The 19,049-nt window shown below is 42.0% G+C and overlaps 1 protein-coding gene across 1 annotated transcript in view; it reads right to left on the minus strand.

The window, feature by feature from the left end:
• LOC123245883 (immunoglobulin lambda-1 light chain-like) overlaps positions 1-19,049 on the minus strand; it is a 1,010,762-nt gene that overhangs the window by 82,490 nt on the left and 909,223 nt on the right. The gene's annotated exons all lie outside the window — the stretch shown is intronic.

Genomic DNA, 19,049 nt, shown 5'->3' on the forward strand with positions numbered 1-19,049 from the left:
GCTTGGAAAGAGGAGTCACCTCCAAAAAAATGTGAGTCAAATTCTTTGGAGAAAAGGCCCAATTGGGCTCATTTGGTATGCAGAAATGGGCAGCCACTTTCTGTAGGGGCAAGTTAGCAGTTTGCCACTTTGGAACACAGAACCTGGCAAAGCACTCAGGGTGTGTGCCAGGGTGACAGTTAAGGACAAGGTATAAATTGGGGTTCACAAACCCCTGGGACTTCATTTCTTTCTCTCATCTCAAGGGTTAGGGAGAAGGTGGTGGCAAACTGGGACCCTGGGAGGTTTGGGAGGTTTGGATTAGGAAGGCAGGTAGGGACAAGCTTCATTGCTAGCCAAATTAATACCATATTGGCATAGCCAACAACCTTTAAATCAAGCAAGAGCAAACAGCTACTTTCAAGAAAACACCAGCATCAGACCCAGTGGCCTGACAGTCTCTGAGCTCAGCTACAAACAGCAACAGAATTGGGAAGTGTCCCTCAAGGTCTCCCCATACTCTGCACCTTAGGGAATAACCTGTGTTACAATATTATTTTAGTTTCAAATATTGAGGCCAGATCATTTAGGGTATCCTTCACCTACTTTTCCTTCTCCCTCTTACCCTCAGTTTGATTACAAATAAACCCAGTTTGATCCTAAAGCCTAAATAACCTTTGAAAGCCAACTTTTACTGTAGTAACAGGAACTAGATTCAAGCAGTCAGATCTGGGTAACATCTCCAACTGGCTGTAGTAATTTCCAAGCCAATGTGATCCTTCATTTTAACTTAAAGTTTCAGGAAATTACATTCTACTTCCTGGAAATTCCTACCAACTGCCTGACTGGATTGGTCTCTAAGGCCTTGTTTAGCAAAGAATCTTGAGGTCTTAAAGGAGGCTTAACCCAGCTGGTGTGGGAAGAAACCTATACTCACATTTAGCTGTGGTTAGGGTCTTTCTCTCTTCATATTTAAGCAACAATCACTAGCATCTCCTGAGTCTCCTGCTGCTCATAACAGTTTGGCGAGTGCAGCTTAGGTCAAGAACCTACATTGCATTTTCAATGTACAAATGTAGCAATGGCTCTGGCAAGAATGACTTTTATTGTCAGCAGCTTTTGCCTTCTTATCTGGATGATTTCGCAGGGAGCATACCAACTCTGGTTTTCCGCTATCTCTCAATATTTATTAAGTCTACTTCTTATTTATGACTCTTACAAATGGTTTGCAATAACACTGGCTGAATTTATATACTATACCCCAACAATGGCTGCTATTGTGGTCTATTTTTCAAGGTCTCTGGGCATTGAGAAGGGTCTGTGAACATCTATGGAGAACTGTCAAACCCACTAACAATGATTCCTTGGTCTAAACTCTAAGAGAACAGATTAAGCTACTGGTTGAGGTCAATAAGCATATCTGTGAGGGCAAAAAATTGGATGAACACACCATTCTCCAATTGGAAATAATTGAGAATAGTCAAATGGGCTTATGCACAAATTCAAAATCTAGCAAAACTGAGGACAAGACTACTGAGATGGAAACTACAATTTCTGTTCTCCCCATAGTGGATCATACCATTGTCCAGCCAGAAGGGGGGATTTTATATATTAAATCATAAAAGGTTTTTATCCCTAATGAACTTGAAGTCCTCAGGCACCATTTCCCCAAGTTCTATCTCAGCCCTTAAAAGAGCATCAAAGAAATGAAAAGGGCCTTCACCTTTAATCCAAATTTGGGGGATATCAAATTTCTATTGGGTGAGTTCTTTTCACCATCTGAAAAGGACAAGTTCCTCCAAGAAACTAGAACTAACCCCAACTTGACTGCATGGCCCACTGTGCACCAGGACCTTGAACTAACATCTCACGCTAACATGTGGTAATTGCTGCAATGCCAGACTGATCTTTTAGAAGCCATGCACCTCTGCTAAAAGAACAAATTCCTGGTCAAAATTCAAGAAGTTGAGGCAAGGGAAAGATGAACACCCTAGCAATTTTCTAGACAAGCTCATAGAGTCAGCTGAGACAGTCCTTGGCCTAAGAGATATCCAATCACCTGAAACTGTTGATCACATTAGGAGGCAGTTTGTTAAGGGTGCAGTATTGCCAATTCAGCAATATTTTAGGCAAAGCTGTCCTCAGTGGGAGACTTTATATCTTTATGATTGAAGACAACATGTCTCTTATATCCATGACTCCAAAGACCAAAGAACTTAAGGCTATTAGGCAATCTGAGACTGACAAGGATGCAGTGATTGCAGACCTTAAAAGGCAATTGAAACAAGTCAAAAAAGATAAAGAAATTGAAAAAATTAAAAATTTTGCACTCCAGGCCAGCAGGGGACATAGTCAGTCAAGGCAGTCTAACACCTTTAGGAACAGGAATAATACAAAAAGATGTTTTCTTTGTGGGGCCTTTGGTCATCTGGTAAGATCGTGCCATTATAAAAGGCAGATAAACTTTGGGAAGGGCAATAACACCAGCTCAGACCACAGAGGCACTAATTCTAGAAAGACCTTTTGCAACTCCAAATGGTCTAGCAGATCTGGCAAGGCTGAAGACACTAAACATGATGACTAGTGTTGTGATCACTCATGCAAAAAGTATAGCCAGTCACCATCCCTTGACCAGATGGAGAAATATTTGAAGTAAGGCACGATCCTGAAGCACTTATGAAGTCAAGCCTTATTACTGACTGACTATGCTAGTGATGAAGTTTCCTATTTAGATAGAGGAAATATGGATGTTTCTAAAAAATTGGGCAAAGAAGAGCATATGTCTATTGCAAGCTGCACAGAAAATAGTGACATTACTGTTGCAGAAGATCAAGAATGGTTAGACATAATGCAAATGAGACAAGGTATTTTGGGGACAACAAGTGATGACTATAAAAGGGGTCAGCTTACACATTTCACCTCAATAGGATTGAATGTGAAGCAAAAGGACTGCATGGGAATTTGCAATGGTTTGCTTACAGGAGCATTGCAATCCTGTTCGAAGACATCAAAATCACAAACTCCTGTATTTATTCCAAGTTCTAATCAAGTGGATAGCTTGGATAAAGATGAAGACATAAAGGATTTACAATGTATTCACAGAGGAATATCATGTGTAACCCAAGAGGAGTTGTGTCCCAAAGTGCTGCACCATTCTCATGCTTTAGACATAAAAACTGCTAGTACAGTTAGAGAGGCTGTTTCATGGAATCTTGAGGAAGACTTGGTTTCTGTAGAGCAGGACACTGTGTTACTGAGTGACAGAAGTAACATAAGGGAATCTTTAGTTACACATCTTGATCCTCAGGCTAAGGAATTCATACCCAAGGCTTGGGTGAGAGAGGCTCATGATCTGACATCTCAAGCAACTAATGAGTTCAGTCATAACATCAATGAGGACTGTTCAGTGACTGAGGTTAACAAGAACAAACTTCAGTCATACAGACTGTAGGGCTAGAAATAAACTCCAAACAGTCTTTGAGATAGGAGAAAATAACCTTGAAGTAGTGGAGGGTGGAAATAATGCCTCTACCCTGAAACCCGACACTACTGAAGGGGAAAGTTCTAGTCTTGAAGACTGTCAAGCTCAGAACATCAGAGCGGGAGAAACTTTTAGTGAGAAATCCTCCTTTCCAGCCCTCTGCCAACTCTGTTCTGAACATTCCATAAGCCTAGCTGAAGACAGTACGGTTACCAAGACTATGCTGAGCCCTGGTCAAGCTCAGAGGGGCTGTATGCTCTCTAGTTCAATATTCTATTTGGACTCTCAGAGAGGCAGGACCTCAGGAGACACCGAAGAGGTCTCTGTTCTGTCTGAAAATGCTGACACTAGACATGATGGAGTGCTTGTTCAAGACCATACACTAGATTGGATCCAAACTCAAAGCATGCAATCTATTGAGGAATCCCAAATACCTCTAGTCCCTATTAAGTCCAACAGTCATAGGGAACCCCTAATAAGTATAAATATTTGGGGGGGAGACCTATGATGCCCTTGTGGACATGGGGGCTACTTGTTCTATACTGAGGCAGATTCCAGAAGGATACAAATATCAGGGGAGTTTGAGAGTGAGGGGGTGGTTCAGGGTTAACACAAGAAGTCCCAAAATTTAGAACCAAAATGGTGAAATTAGGCCCTCTCACAATCTATCACACTTTCCTGTTGATGCCATTGTGTCCTTCCAATCTTGTTGGGAGGGATCTTTTAAGTAAATTAGTGGTGACCATTCAATACCAACCAGATTGACAGATTTACCTCTATTTACCTAAGAGACCCCTGAAATATCACCCAGTTTTATTTTTAGAGCCATGTGAGGAGGAACAAAATTACCAACATGATAGTAGCAAATATCAGGTTCCTGATGACATCCTTGACTACATTTGGGCTAAAAATTCCAATAATGTTGGGAGAATTCTGTCTGCAGAACCAGTGAGGATAGAGGTCAAGGAGGGAATACCACCAAGAATTCCTCAATTCAAATTGAGCAAGGAAGCTACAAAAGGTGTAAGACCCATCAGTGAGAGTCTCTTGGACCAAGTAATTTTAAGATACAGTTTCTCACAGTATAATAGCCCTATCATGCCTGTGAAGAAAGCAAAATTGACTTCTGATGGGCAGACTCAATGGCTATTGGTACAAGATCTAAGAGCTGTTAACAACCATGTTAAAAGACTCAAGCAGTGGTTCCCAGTCCATCTCAGATTATAACAGCTATACCAGCCACAGCTGCATGTTTGGTTCACTGTCATCGACCTGTGCTCCGCATATTTTTCTGTTCCTCTGCACAGAGACAGCCAACAGATGTTCACCTTCTCCTTGCAAAGGAAATCTGTCTTATGGATGTGAATTCCCCAGGGATTCATAGATTTGGCATCTGTCTTCTGCTAAATCTTGCAGAGAGACCTTGAGTCAATCACCTTTGAAGACAGAAAGATGGTGCATTATGTGGATGACATCCTGCTGATGTCACCATTTGCTTTCATTTGTCAAAGGGACTTACTTCAAGAACTAGGTAAATGAGGTCACAACGTGTCCAGACCAAAACTTCAGTGGCTAAAAAGGCATGTGGAATATTTGGCATTCATCCTGGAAAAGGGCACTAGGAGTATTTCCCAAAAGAGGACACAAGACATACAGAAACTGAGTTTGCCAAAAACCAAAAGGCAACTCAGGGCAATTATTGGAGTAACAAGCTTCTTTAGAAACTGGATTTTGGGTATACTCTTATCACAAAACCTCTGATAGAGCTGACCAGGAATGAAGTCTTAGAGCCATTGAAATTAAACAAAGAGCATATTCATGCCATCAGAAAGCTCAACACACCAACTCTATCTGCACCAGCCCTAGGCATCCCCAATCATGACAAACCTTTTCTACTCAATGTGTATGAAGATAAAGGGATAGCTTCCAGTGTCATCACACAAACATTTGGGAATACCCTCAGACCCGTTGCATTCTATAGCTCAAAATTAGGTCCAGTTGTCTGTGGAATGCCAAGTTGTCTGAGAGCTATTGCTGCTGTAGCCATCACGGTGAGGAAATCTGCTTCATTGTTATTAGGGAGTGACCTGAGAGTGTATTCCCCACATCAAGTGGAATCTACACTCAGGAATGCTACTCTACAAGCTTTCACTTCCCAAAGGTTATCACAATACCAAGCAATCCTGTTGGCTAATGAGAACATCTCATTTCACTGTTGCAAGCATATAAATCCTGCTACTCTTATTCCTGATCTGTCTTTAGAAGGTGAAAGTTTACACAACTGTGAAGATGCACTAGACATCATGCATAAAACTAGGGAAGACTTATCAGATGCACCCATGGATAATCCCAAAGTTCTCTATACCTCTACAAATTGCGTCAGACAGTGGCCCACACTTTGCACACTGTATTTTAAACAGCATATAAGAGGTTCTAGGGATAAAACAACATTTACACTCCATGTACTGAACAATCTTTAAAGATCATAGTTGCAAAGATTTGTGCAGAATCACATTTGAAATGGCCGGATGCATTACCTATGGCATTGTTCCATCTTAGATGCCAGCCCAACAGTATCACTCATTTGTCACCTTTTGAGTTATTATATGAACAACCGCCATGGCAAGGGAAGTCATCTCAGAGCATCCATAACCTATCACATCTTGGTATGGAATGCAAACTCTATGAGTATATCAAGTTGCTAAAAGAATGTTTAGATCAATTGCACAGGTTGGCTCTCATACAGCAGAAAGTACCATTTGATTTTAATCTATACAACTTCCAACCAGGTGATTATGTATATACCAGAAATTTCAACAGAAAATCTGTATTGGATCCTAAGTGGCATGGAGCTTTCCAAATTATTCTGGTAACTCCTACAGTGGTCAAAATTAAGGGGAGAGAACTATGGTTTCATGTCACACATGTCAAGTCAGCTAAAGATATGCCTCAACATCAAGATCCAGTCACAGATTAGGAGCCAATAGACCAATCAATAACAGCATAGCAGCCTATAAATCAATCAGTCTCAGTATAGCAGCCAATAGATCAATCTATCCCAGCTCAGCAATCACTCAATCAATCAGCTTCAGAACAACAATCAGAAGACCAGATAATGTTACTTCAACACCTAAAAGATCAATTAGCTTCAAGTATACATCAATTAGAAACACAATCCATATCAAAATATCACCAATCAGAAGATCAAGTAATTTCAGAAGATCTACAATCAGAAGTTCAAACACTTTTAGACCTAGATAGTGACATCGATGACTAATGAAAAAATAACATCATAACAGCTAATGGACTTATTTTGACTTTATCTCAATTTTTAAAGAAGAAAAAAACAATCAAGAAGAATTTTTGTGGACACACAAAAATGTTACAACACAAGTCAACACAACTACACAACAGTTCCAGCTGAAGTGTGTAGTAACATCTGACAGCAGTACAGCCAAAGCAATGAGGACTTCGCAGATCTTCACAAGGACATCAACTTCGAGGACTACACAATGGACATTGACCTGTCTACACAATCTGTGTGACTTTATACAACAATGTCATGGAGAGGAGTTCATCAGATCAATGACGGAACATTAGGTTTGAGGAGTGTACATCACATGCTCACAGAATTCTCAGTGCATTCAATCATTAGAATCCATCCAAACACTACATGGCTGTTTAGCAGAAGAGTTCTAAAGGAGGGTGAGTATGAGACACTATACCACATGGCTGGGTCATTATAATTTTCAACACTTAAAACATTACTCTTTCTTCACATGTACATATGTAAATAATAACACACACACAAAAGAACAAAAGAATTGTCTGTCCTGTGCTTAGAGTTTTTCTCTTACATTGGCTGAGACACTTTACTAGCTCAAGTATCCTACACTTAAAAGCACTGTATATATGTATATAGTTGACTATTAACCCTTAGTGATAGTTCTACTAACCAACAGTGACAGATTAGTTAGTTTTTGCTTAAGATAGCTTAGGGACAGGGATTTTTAATATTGTACATAGCTTAAAATTTTACTTTAACTGTGTTAGCTTAGATACTGTTAGGATTATTAACATAACTAATTTTTTAACATAAGTTTAAGCTTACTAACATCATAATGTTAATAATACTTAGTAAGTTTGCATAGGTCTTTAGAATATTGCTAGGAATTGTTTTCTTAGTTGTTACATTTTTGATTCATAGTGCATGAAGATAGAAAGTTTCATATTTTAGAGTTTTATTACTGTATGTTTAGGATTAGCAGTAGTTCATAGTTTGAATGTGTTATCTTGTTACTGTGTTTAACCACTTTTTCCTTTCTTTTTAATTTCTGTAAAACCCAAACCCCATTTCTTTCCTTTAATGTTTTCCTGCTACCTGTCTTAGCTCATAACACTCATCTGACCCAGCAGTGTCACCCAAAAGGGATTAGACTAGACTATGCATTCATAAGTTTTCAAGTAAGAAACCAAAATGGAAATGTTTTACATGGAGGAAAGAGAAGTTACTCTAAACTCAAAAGTGGCACTTCTGATCACCTATCAGTGAAATAATATGAATAAATTTCTTATTTTTATTAGTGTTTACTTACATGAGTATATATGAATATATAATATTTATCAATAATTAATAATCTTAATCTCTTATTTAATTAATATGTATCACTATATCTATATATAAACATATCCAGAAAATATATTTATTATTAATTGTCTTGATTAATTTCTTATTTTATCACTATTTATTTATGTAAGCATATTTATACAATTATTTATTATTAATTAATAATCTTAATTGGGGAAGTATCATGTGCCAGGAGCTGTGTTCCTGCTGGAGATACAAATACAAAGAATGAAATGATCCTATTTGCAAAGAGCTTACATTTTAATGGGGGAGGTGACAAGTAGATATAAAAATATATGGCAGAAATATAAAGTTGATAAACCCACAAACATATAAACAGTTAAAGACCAGGTAATTGGAGCATTTAGGTAGTTCAGTGGATAGAGAGCCAGGTATGGAAATGAGTTCAAATCTGACCTCAGACAATTCCTGACAATTTGACCACGGATAAGTTACTTAACCCCCATTGCTTACCCCTTACAACTCTTCTGCCTTGGAGCCAATACCTGATATTAGTTAGGTTTGCTATTTGCAGTTTCCACAGAAGGTAGGGGTTAAAAAAAACCCAACCTAGTTAATTTGGTAGAGAATGAGGGGATTAGCTATTGAGGGGATCAGGAAGAACTTTATGCAGAAGTTGATATTTGAACATCATCTTCCAGGGGGAGAGGGTCTTTATAAGATAGAGGCAAGGAAGGAGGAAATTTCTGGCATGGAGAAGGTTTAGAGAGAGGAGATAGAAGATCATCACTGAAGGACAGAGAAAAGAGATTTCACAGACTGCTAGAGGTTGAGTGATTTCCAATGAGGTTGGAAAGATAGGTTGGGGCCAGGTTGTATACAGCTTTAAAAGCAGAACAGAGGAGTTTTAATTTTATCCTAGAGATGATAGAAATCCACTGGGATTAATTAAGTAGGGCAGTGATATATTTAGATCTGCCTTTAAGGAAAATAGTTTTGGTTCTCCAATGTTAGAATGGGTTAGAATGGTGAGAGATTTGAGGCAGCAACACAAGTTAGAAGGCTGCGGCATATTTGAGGCAAGAGATGAAGAAATTGTAAAGCTCCTTGAGCACAGGGACTGCCTTTTGCCTTTTTGTGTATGTTTCACCAGCACTTAGCACAGTACCTGGTGCTTAGCTTGTACTTCACTGTTTATTGATGGATGAGGGCATGAACTAAAGTAGAAGCTGTATGAATATAGAGAAAGAGTTGGATGTGAGAGATGCTAGGAACATAGAAATGGTAGGATTTGACAGTTGGTTGGATATGTGGTAGGAAGAGAGTGAGGAATTGATGATAATACCAAGATTCACCTGAAACACTAGAATGAGGGTGGTGTCTTCCACAGAAGTAGGGATGGGAAGAAAGGAGGAGAGAGGGGGAGATAATATCAATGAACAGGAAGAGGAAGAGCAAATTTAGAATGAAAATTATACAATGGATTTGAAATACAGAAGAAACCTGTATTTAGCAAATAGCACTGGTGGTAAGGGGAATGAAAGTAGATCTCAAAACATGATTTGAGAGGGCAGCTATATGACTCAGTGGATTGAGAGCCAGGCCTAGAGATAGGAGGTCCTGGGTTCAAACCTGGCCACAGACATCCCCCACTGCCTAGTCCTTAGTGCTCTTCTGCCTTAGAACCAATATACAATATTGATTCTAAGACAGAAGGTAAGGGTTTAAAAAAATCGTGATTTGAGGGGGCAGCTAGGTGGCTCATTGTTTAGAGAGCAGGGCTTGGAGTTGGGAAGATCTGGGTTCAAATGAGGCCTCAGATACATTTTAGGAAGTCACTTAACCCCAATTGCCTAGCTTTTAGTATCTACTTAGCATCAATTCTAAAACAGAATGTGTTTTAAAAAACCACACACACACACAGAGAATTTGAAATGTGACTTGGAAACTGAAGAGAAGGAGGTCAAGAAATTAATAATATTAAAAAGAAAATGAAATAATATAAAAAGAAATACAATTCTATAGTTTACAGGAATTAGGGTTAATTAATAGTAGTAAATGAGGAAAAAGGAGAACAAAAAAATAAAGATAATGGATAATGACATTGACATAGTGTAGACTTAAAACTAAAAAAAAACATTAAGAAATGTTCAAAAATGCTCTTGACAGGAGAACATTTTAAGAAACAATCCTGTGTACAAAGACACATCCAGAGCTCAGATGTCTGGGTTCAATTTCTGACCCTCCTCCCCTCAACATACAGAAGATGGAACAAGTGACTTTTCCCTCAAACAGAAATTAATACAAGGTTCTCATTTTTGTCAGCTGGAGTCAAAGTTTCCCAGGCAAAGCTTCTGAAAAATGACAGAAGACAGTCTCTGAATTTACACAGTGACAATAAAGCTTAAAGAACTTTTATTTTTTAAACCTAATTGAGATGAGAGAAGAACAAGACATCAAGATTTTTCCTTTCCTTTTTTTTCTTTTGAGGTTGACTCTCTCTGTCTTGTGCAGGTTGGAAGTCCATTGCACACTTGGGCTTAATCTCAGTGCTGGTCAGACAGAAGCTTTAACCTGAACAATTTTTTCTGACTTGGGCCAGTTCATCTCTCCTTTGGCAACCTAGTGGTTCTTCACTCCTGAGGACTCACCATATTGGTGCCAGCCTTCATAAAGACAATTGAACAGCTTCAGCCCTGCCACAGTTCAAAGACTTCAAAACTCAAGTGATCCATAAGTTTTATCCTTCCCAGTGTTACAGATGACAGGGCTCACAGACGAGTGCCATGCTCAGAAAAATGTGAACTCCCTTGGGAAAATACTTGTTTCCTCCATGGAGAATTTGAGATTAGTTTTGAGATTTCTTTTTTTTTAAATCCTTACCTTCCATCCTAGAAGCAAATACAAATATTGGTTCCAAGGCAAAAGAGCAGTAAAATCTAGGCAATGGGGGTTAAATGACTTGCCCAAGGTCACACAGCTAGGAATTGTCTGAAACTAGATTTGAATCTGGGACCTCCCATCTCTCCACCTGGGTCTCTATCCACTGAGCCACCTAGCTTCCCCCACCCCTATCCTTTACTTTTCCTTTGGCTCAGGATTATCTTCAGGTATTTGATATGGGCTGAAATGTCCCACAAACCCTATAATCAAAAGAACATAGAAACAATAACTAGTTGATTAGTATGGGATGACCTTTCAGATAAGATATATGAGTTGCTAGTCATGTGCTGGTCATTTACAAGGACAATGAATGACCAGAGGGGGTCTCTGACCGATTCTCAGGCTCCAGCAGCAACAAGGTGGCCTCATTAACCATTTCTGGGATCCAGGCTGAGGATGAGGCTGATCAATACTGTTTGTCATTTGATGATAATACCAAGGCTTACAATGATTGAAAGAGATGAGGAAGTGAGACAAAAACCTTTGTCTGTCCTCTCCCTTCCCCTGAGCCTTCAGCCTCTCTGTTTCATTTTCTTTTTGTTCCCAGTTAGGGCCTACAGGTTGCTGCATACTCTCTGCTCTACACTTTCTCCTTTAAAGATAACTCCCTCACTGCTCAAACACAGACCTTTCCATCCAAGGCCATGATGCACCAACTCCCTTGGGCTAGAGGGGATCTGGTCTCAGATCTGGCCTTGGACTCTGTGTAAATGGAATTATCCTCCTTTGTTTATTTTAACTTAGTCAAACATTTATTAATATTCATTTTTAACATGCTTACATGATTCATGCTCCACCTTTCCCCTTCGCCCCCCGCACTCCCCCCACGCATGGCTGATGCACATTTCCATTAGTTTTGTCATGTGTCCTTGATCAAGACCTATTTCCAAATTGTTGGTAGTTGCATTGGTGTGGTGGTTTCGAGTCCACACCCTCAATCATGTCCACCCTGACCCATGCGTTCAAGCAGTTGTTTTTCTTATATGTTTCCTCTCCTGCAGTCCTTCCTCTGAATGTGGGTAGCATCTTCACCATAAATCCCTCAAAATTGTCCTGGGTCATTGTATTGCTGCTGGTACAGAGGTACATTCCATTCCATTTTACCATAGTATATCAGTCAAGAACTTGTAGAGTCCCACCTTTCACACTTAATTAACTTTTTAGTAGAAAAGGAAGTTCACACCTGGATCCCACAAGCAAAGCTCTGCATCCCCCAATGGTTCCTGAGATGTGATAGGCCAGCCCACAGTGAAAGAAGTAGAAACCAGAGAGAAAGAAAGTGATGAGGGAAAAGGGTTATAAAAGGCAGGACCAGAGAGCTGAACAGGGACTCCTGTGCTGGAGGGATTCCATTGCCTTGGTGTCTCTTAGCTGCATTTCATTCTATGATGGTGATTCTTCATTGGTGGCTCCAGGAGTTCAGCTTTGGTGATTCGCTTGGGTTGAGGAGACCCTGGCCAGAAGACACTGGCCTTTTGGCTCTTCTCCTGCCTTCAGTGGGATGCTCTCTTCAGTGAGGCTCAATCTTTGTGGCATCAGACTCTCTTTTGGTTGGTGAAAAGCTTGACTGGAGACACTCTCTTGAGCTGGTGAGACTTGCATTCAGATTCACACTCATGGTCTGGAGGAATTCGAATCCAGACTTAGGGTATTTAGCTACATATTCTCTCCCTCCTTCCTACATGTCCCTCTCTTTACTATCTCTACTTTTGCTGTAATAAAGCTCCTAAAGTGACTAATCTACTCATAGTTTAATTTTTAATTATTATAAATGGTGACCACAACTTTTTATAATGCAATTTGACCAAAACCCATTTTAATTGTTACAACCCTGTCCCCACTTATATTTCCCAGGCCTGTTGCCTCTGATCAGAGTCAAGAGCAAGGAGGCTTGGCTTCTGATGGTGGAGGTGGCATTGAAGAGAGAGCTAAGGATCTGGAGGAGTCTGGTCCTCAGTGGTCTTCCCACCTAAGCCTTCCATGATGACAGAGGCAAACATTGAGCCAGCAAACATTTATTAATGGCTTATTCCATGCCATATACTGTGGTGGTCCCTGGGGGTACAGAGCCAAAAAGGAAACAATTTGTGCTCTCAGAGAGCTCCCATCCTACCAGTGGAAAAGCAGGATGTCTATAGATGAATACAGAACACTTATAAATTAAACCCAGAGTTATTTCAGGGTAGGGCATTAGCCACTGGAGTAATAAGGAAAGACTTGTAGGAAGAAGTGACACTTGGACAAAGCACTGAAAGAAACTTTGGTCTCTAGGACCTGGTAAGCAGATCTGGAAGATGATAATCACCTTAGCAAAGGCAGAGACTAGAGGGGGAAGGCCACACAGGCTGGCAAAAGAAAGTTGGCCAGTTCATCTAAAAGGAAGAGTATATGAGGTTGGATGATGTGGAATGGGTCTGATATGGGAGATTGAAGACAGAGCATGAATGAATCTAATGTAAATATTTTGCTCTAGGAGTAATAGGGAGCCTCTGAAAGTTCTGGAGAAGAAGAGTAACATCCTCAGGTCTTGTAAGAATAAAGAGAGCCAGTACCAAAATGTTATGATAGAGGGGAGATAGAGAGAGTCTATGAGGGTGAGACTTTCTTCTAGCTCTCCCCTCACTCCAAATATACACTGAAGAGACTTTGAAGGGGTGTCACCCCCAAACTGGGTGACCTGGATGGTCATGCTATCCCACAGGATTTGGGCACAAGGCTTCCCTTTAAGATGAGGTATGGGGGACCCCAAATCGATTCTGAATGAGGGTGGGGTTCATGCAAGGCTCTCTGAAGATCAGTTAACCTCACAGAAGTGGGTCTGGCTCCAAGATGGAGGCAGCCAGACTAAGCTGTGGTTCCCCTCCCCCTCATTGTCTCTCAGGCACTCTGGACTGCTATCTGATTAATGAATGGCTTTTATTAATCACAATTCAGGGATTGGGGAAAGGAATGAAGGGCAGAGGGATTCTGGGGTGCCTCTTCTCTATTTCTATTGGGTCTGCCACTCCGGTGGGGACCTTTGGGGTTCTTGCTCCCAAGTGTCTCCCCTCACCACTTCTCCTTCAGTTTCTATTTCTATTTGCTATTTCTATCCTTTCTGTAATTGCAAAATCAAACCAGAAGGGTCTCTCAGCAAGGTTGGGTAATGGGGGAAGGAGCCCAAGAGATCACTCCCAAAATGGAGTCCAGAAACTTTGCTGACTGAAGTCTTGATGGATGAGAAGGGATGAGATGCCTTTGACCAGGGAATCAGGGTATCAATGTCCAAAGAAAGATCCTCAGGAAGCTCTCAGGACTGGATTCGAGCTGGGATGTTCTCCTTCTCCCTCCCTCAATCCTCCACCAGAAGTCCTTTCCTCCTCCTTCTTCCCCAGGAGAAGTACCCAGAATTCTCTCTGGTCTCACCTATCAGTAACTGTCACCAACGGCCTTCTTCTGGCTCTTTTTGTCCCACCCCCGATCCTTGCAGTCTTAATGTATCAGGATCCTTTTGTGACCCCCTCTACCCAACCAAGGGCACAATCTTTCCCCCAGAATCTTCCCTGACTGCAGGATGGATGGAAAAGTGAGGCATGGCCCTGGGAGGGTAATATCAGAAGGGCTAAATCAGAGACTGGCCAGGAGAGTAGAGGACAAGGAATTAGAGGAGATTTTAAATGTTTTTTTGTTACATTTTGTTTTGACATTGCAAATATTTTCTGATTGCTGTCCAATCCATGAGAGCTTTCTTGTTCATAATGTAAAGTAATTCAGTAAAGTGATCTCATTAGACAATGAAGCGAACGTTCCACATCATGGAACTCATCACTTCTCTATTAAAAAAGACTCAACAAATGCCTATTTTCTCTCCTTCCTAACCCATCGAAAAGGAAAAGAAAAACAAATTCCTTGTAACAATATGTCTAGTCAAGCAAAACAATCATATTTCCTGCTGTTTTGTCATTGGCTGTACATATATTGGGGTTTCTGTGTGTCTCATTTGGCTTCCTAAACCCATCACCTTTCTGCCATGGAGAAAGTTGCCTCTATCTCTATCTCTATCTCTATCTCTATCTCTATCTCTATCTCTATCTCTATCTCTATCTCTATCTCTATCTCTATCTCTATCTGTATTATATTGCCTATATATATATAACTCTATTGGATCTCCTCAAAGGCCAAAGGGAGGAGCCATTTTGCCCCCATTTCTGTGAATGGTTCCCTCTTCCAGCACTACCTTCAGGCCTTGCATCTCTCTGCTTATGACCCAACACAGATTTATGCCCCGAGATAGCCTGAAGGTTTGCAGGTGGTGGAACTGTGCTAACTGCTTTAGAAATAATAAAAAATGAAATGCTTTTACTTGGACTCTATCATGGAGTGTGGCTATGAAGCATTTATTAAAGATTTTGTTTTTGTTGGTACTTGGCTCAATAGTGGAAATGTGAATAATGGTAAACAAGATAGCCCCTATAATTTGGACATGCGGAAGGTCCCTGATCCTAGGCAGAATTGGACAAGGGCTCACCTGGAAGGGTGTGTCCAGGGCACATGGAATGAGAAGGTTGAGTATGAGAATGAACGAGATCAAGGGGGGAATCCAGTCTTTTGGTTGAAAAGGAGAAATAATTGGAGAAAGAGAGGAAAGATTTTGTTGGAAAAATTGTTGAATGTTGGGGACCCCCCAGATAGGCAGAGATTAGGAACCACTTTCTCAGGTTCCCGAGTATCCCAGAAATGGAGAGAAGTAAACAAGTGACTCACCCAGGATGATCAACTGGTCCCCAGTACTGAAAACACCAAACACTGTGACACAGACCCCCATAAAAACCTGATAGTGATTGTCTCTGACCCCCATCTCCTCCCCCTTAGCCCTCTGCAGCTGTGAGACAGGAGCACTGGCCCCTCAACTAGGGACATCTCCACCTGGTCAGGGTCTGGCGGCATCCTTCCTCTTCATCAGAGAGCTGGGGTAGGTGCCTGTGACAGTGAACACTTGCCTCTACAGCCAAGACTTGAACCCAAATCTTGTTGTTGCCCATTATCCATGTGGATGTGGCTTCCCATGGGACATCCCATGGGTGTATCCAAGACTTCAGGAAGTCACCTTCAAGCATCACCTGTTCAGTTCTCCTGCTGCAGAGCTGGGGCTTGTAGTGACTTCCCTCAGGTGTCTGTCACCTTTGTATCTCAAAGCACTGACCATCCACCCCTCTGTCCTGGCTCCCAACTCTTGGGACCCATATTTCCAGGAGACTCCCAAAAGGACCAGAGCAGAAGGGACTACAGTTCAGGGTAGCAGGGATTTCGAATTAATCTTTCCTTTTCCTCTTTTGTTCCTTCACCCCAACAGCACTCCTGTGTAGAGGCAAGAATGTTATGTTCTCTTCACTGGCTTTAGGGGGCTGGTGGGATTGACTCTCTGATCCATATGTGATAGGAGCATTGGTACTGGAATGGAATCTTGAGTCTTCACCCCAAATTAGAGCACTTTGGGGCATCACTGTTTCCTGGAGTGTTCCCATGGTTATGAGAGCAGGATTCATGGAGGGTGGGTTCAGGGTTGCTTAAGTGAGCCAAGGAAAGACACATGTGTGTCCTGAGGCTGGCTCTGGGCTGAGCTTCTCTTTTCTGTGTCTAGAATCAGGGCTTTCCCAAGTGTAGGGTGGCCATGTCAGGTGGGACTGAAGAGTCTGAGTTCGTAGGCTTCATGTCCTCTTGTGTGTGAGCAATGAGGAATGCCAAGGTCTCAGAATTCAGCTCTTCTCAACCAATATTTATAATCATTCAACCCTGATAAGGTACCAAGGATGTGTTGACCACTGTGCCAAGCATTTACCTGACACTTGGCAGTTGGCAACAGGTCTTACAGATTTTTTCCCTCTCATCAGTCTGGGTTGGCGGTGCTTTGAGGATTTGATGCCCATCATACAGAGGAACATCACTCTTAGATGGGGCCTAGATTCCCCCAGACTAGTGTAAGTAAGGGCAGAGGGGCTCTTAGATTCAGGTCAGGGACCTACGTATGGCATCTTCCCTTTCTCATTAAATGGCTTTGTCTTTCTCTGTTGAGGAGCCATGCCAATGAGGGCTGTCATGCAGCTCTGTAGCCGTGTTTCCCCGAAGAGCTCTCTGACCTCACTGATCCTCTCACTGGCTGGACTCCCAGATCTTAAGATACCTAGGAGGCTTCTCATCCAAAGAGTTCCTGGTCCAGCATTCCCAGCATTGTATTTCTGCCTGTCAAGACCAAGTCCTTTTGGCTAATGTGCAGGGGAGCTCATTCTACTACGGAGAGCTCCAAATGTGGGCAATTTTCCCTCCAAGGTGCTCTACTCTATTTCCTTGTTCAGGTCCTTCTGATTGTGGGTTTTGGATCTTGGAAGTATGAGCATCCTTCTTCCATGTTGTGATGGCCCTTTAGCTATTTGAAGAGTGCCTTAGAAGTTACCTTGTATCAGCTGCTCACTTTACAGATGAGGCAACTGAATCCAGGGAGGTTTAGACTTGGTAAAGGTCCCCCAGGGGTAGGAATACATGTCTGGATTCGGGTCCCCTCCTTGTACTCAGGAGCCAGTGTCCTGTGGCCCTTAGACTCTTTAGAAGGAGGTTGGTCTGATCTAGTCCCATGCCACTTTGGGGTCCTCAGGATGGGAGGAGCTTTTCCATTGCATTCCTTGGATGTGAGCTGGTATGGTGAGGGGTTCCACTGTGATCCTTCCCTTTCCTTTCATTTTTGGAGGACTATTTCCTGGCCATTCTCCCTCCTCCCCTGTTCCTCTTCTTCTCCCTCCCCTCCCCTTGTGCTTGTGTGATGGAGATGCTGGGACACAGTGCAGTTCCTGGACTCTGGAGGCAGCATCTTTCATCTTCCATGTAGCCAAGGACTTGGCCTCAGCTGGTCTTTGGACATGAGGGGCAAAAGAGGCCCTGAGTTGGGAGGCATCATGAAGGGAGGGAAGGTGATACCCAACACAGAAGACATGAGAGGCAATTGAATGAGAAAGAAAAAATCTTTATTAGAAGCAGGGGAGAGGGGGTGATGAACTGGGCCTGCTCATATATGGGGATGGAGAGACGGGTCCTGGAGGGTGAGGGCCTCTAAGTGTACTGCCTGGGGGACAGCTCCTTCTGTATGACCTGGCCCTCATGGGTGACCTTGCAGGCATATATATGTTGTTTCCCCTACATTGGTTGGTGTTGACTGAGAGGTAACTGCTGGCTGAATACATGTCACTCTGGCATGCTGGCTTGCTGGTGTGTACCCCACTGGACACAGGGGAGCCATTCTTGGTCCAGGTCACCTCCATGGAGCTTGGGTAGAAGCTTCTGATGAGAAACAGAAGTGTGGCCTTTGGGGTGTGCAGCTCATCCTTGGATGGACCATAGGCTATGACCGTGGGGGTGCCTTGGGCTGACCTGGTAACGTTGAAGAGTAAGGGAAGGAAGTTAGTGTTGCACAGAATAGAAATGCAGTAACATTTGGAGTTTTGCTCCTGTTCTTTACATTTCTAATCTTTCCTTGCCCCAGGGAATTTCTGACAAATGTATTCCTTTCTTTGCATCTAGAGAACCCTCTTTCTTTCTCTTGACCCTGACTGCTTTCTATTGCGCTAGTATATGATGTTGGGAAGTCATTTCCCCTCTCTGGAGGAGGAAATAAATCAAATAAAGCTGACAGAGTCATACCGATGACAACATGATTGCAAGATCTCATCACTCCCAACCGCCTTCCCGTTCTTTTATGATATGCCAAGATTCTGCCTTAAGATCTCTGATTCCTGCCCCTGGTAGTCCTCACCTATGCAGCTCTTGGCTTCATTTGCACTGTTCCTCTTTTCTGGGGAGACTTTTCTCTGCCTTCCTTAGGGATTGGGCAGTCTTTCATCATGCCTACCCTTTAACCTTTCCCCTCAAGAATTTCTTCCATGCTTAAGAACAGCAGAGCCTCATTCAATTTTTCCAAGGCACCTATTTTCCCACTCTCAGTTTCTTCCCATTTGTGCTAGCCTCTGCTGAGGCTGCTGTGACCTTTGGATCAACTCCAACTGCTCAGTTAACATCCTTTCTTGTTCTTTT

Source organism: Gracilinanus agilis, chromosome 1 (assembly GCF_016433145.1).
Source record: "Gracilinanus agilis isolate LMUSP501 chromosome 1, AgileGrace, whole genome shotgun sequence".
Taxonomy (NCBI): Eukaryota; Metazoa; Chordata; class Mammalia; order Didelphimorphia; family Didelphidae; genus Gracilinanus; species Gracilinanus agilis.